This window comes from Moschus berezovskii, chromosome 23 (genome assembly GCF_049115385.1).
Source record: "Moschus berezovskii isolate FMDL1 chromosome 23, NW_MosBer_1.0, whole genome shotgun sequence".
Taxonomy (NCBI): Eukaryota; Metazoa; Chordata; class Mammalia; order Artiodactyla; family Moschidae; genus Moschus; species Moschus berezovskii.
The window spans coordinates 41,983,030-41,985,576 of record NC_142482.1 but is presented as its reverse complement, the minus strand read 5'-3'; positions in this window follow the sequence as shown (position 1 = coordinate 41,985,576).

Sequence of the window (2,547 nt, the reverse complement as noted above, 5' to 3'; positions counted from 1 at the left end):
GTGGATTTAATTCACTGCAAAATGATTAAGAGAATCCACCAAACAATATAAATTAGCAGAAATGATTGTTTCAAAGGAGCATGAACGCCCAGTCCTACAGCTGCCTCAGGGACACCTTCCCCTGAACCCTCTAATTCAGGAGACATACAACTTCTCATGTCTGCATTTACACAGAGCACCCCTTCCCAGGAAACCACATCCACAAGACATTTCCATACACTGTGCTTCCCTGAATCTGCCATAGCAAGTTTGAACTATGCTACAATACTGAAAAGATGGAAGAAGCTCTCAAGCATAATACAAACAGGCATAGGAAAGGGCACACCTACAGAGGAAAGACTTGACAGAGAACTATAATCTGTTCTTCTGTCCTCAGTGACCCTGGTTAGAGCAGAACCCTGGGCAAACAGTACACTGAAATCTGCTGACTAGGAGATAAAAGAGGATATTACAGGGGTGGCTATATGTTGATTACCATTCTAATAATATTTTTAGCAGGGTGGATAGGGTCTGTTTAGAGTGTGATAAATCTACAGTATACAGACTACAGCTGTTCTAATGAATAAAAGTCTTAAAAGCCAGAACAACACTGGTTCTGGTGAGGACACATATCAAGTGAGAAACTCTCAAGCCTTCCTCTTGCTGACTTGTACGATACAAGTTAAATAAGTGAGAGTCCCTAATTTATTTTGTATAGTCCATGTTAAAAACCTAAATTCAGGAAGCAGTGTCTGACTGGTTTGGGGCCTCACAGATCTTGCACATGTTGGTGCTCTTGTTTTGTATTATTTTCTAAGTGTTTGTCAGTCTGGTGCTGACAAAGAATCGGGTTTCATAGGAGTCTGACTGACACTTCAGGCTTCCAAAGTGACACATTGCCTGAGCACACTGAGTTCACCTTGTGTTCCTCAGAAGGCAAAAATGATGAAAGATTATGACTTGCTCTTGGGCATATTGACAGTTCTGAGCTTCAAATGGGATCAAATAATTTAGCCAAGGGCTGGGTACACCCACTGCAGCCATTTCACAGATATTAAGAATTCAAAAGGAGGGAATTCCCTGCAGTTCCAATGTATAGGCTCCATGAGTCTATTGCAGGGGCCATGGGTTTAAATCCCTGTTCTGGGAACTAAAGCAGGACAACTTGAAAAGGTAGATATCATTTGAAAAAGTTACAAAACAGAACTGAATTTTGGGTATGTGGTATCTTTTAAGTGATTTTTTTAAATTATTATTATTATTTTAGCCTGGGATCCAGATACCTTTATTATCTGTAATTTATTCTGAAGTAATATACACATCCAAATGATGCTCAAGCATTTGCTTAAAACAAATAAATCTGTTTTGTGGCAGTCTTCAGGAGCTGACAAGTAGCTGTTCACTCAGGAAAATAGGCTTTGTGACTTCATGTGAACTTGAGGGTCTCCGCACCAAGAAAGACCTGATTGAGTATTAAGGAGAGGAGGAAATTCCTCACCATTCAGAGTACACAGCACACCAAAGTGTTTTTAATCAGGTATATGTTCAGCATTACTGTGGGGTCAAAATACTTGGTTTCACAAGTATTTAACTCACGGGTGAAGAGTGTGGTGCTGTTAGGAATATAGAGAAAATCTTGACCCTGCATATAATTTACCCACACTGCCATGTCCAGCTTGCAAGACCACTTCTCGGGTCGAGACGCCGAGAGGGTTCGAGACCCAGGAGGATGATTAGCCTCTAGGATAGGGAACTGTGTGATACTTGTCATGTTTTTGTCTCCACTAAGAAACACAAATGTTCTTACTTGCCTAGTGGTACATGCTGGGAAAATCTACCTAAAATCTTAAACATTTCTGTGATGATGGCACAGTCAAAGCTCTAAGCTCCAGAGAAAAATACACTGTTCATGACACTTAAATTACTCACACAAAAAAGCAGAATCTATACCTGAAAATACATTTATGCTGTAAACTGAGCTTCAGTGGGGATCTAAGAGCTAGAATGTCAGATTAATTTTTTTCTGGATAGTTTATTTTGATACTCTTAATTTAGAACTCTGTGACATTTATTTCACAATTAGACAGCGACTACTAAAGCTTAGGCATGCATTTTTAAATTAGAAGACACAATACTTATTTTTTCAATTTCCTTCTGATGAGTCTGAGGACATCTCCACAAAACATGGGATTTTTGGGGAATCCAGGGCCATTTCCAATATTTTTATACTTCACTAAATCCAAATGTCATGGGACGTTTGGCAGAGTTGAGATTCTAAGGTCTTAACCAAGTGATGCCTAAATCAATGACTTTATAAAATGGCACGACGAGAATAATGTAAACATATTTTACCCTTTGAAACTTTTGCTGCATCACAGTAGGTAAAAGGTGTAGAATATGTAGTAGAACTTGGGTCATATGCTACTCAGATATAATGCCTTCGAAAATTCCTTATTTAAAAATCTCATTTTAGAGAGGAACTAGGTGGCTCACAAAATTAAAATAACCAACATTATACCTCACATCGGTGTTTCTCTCCTGCTGTGTACAAGATGCATGTAAGAACTA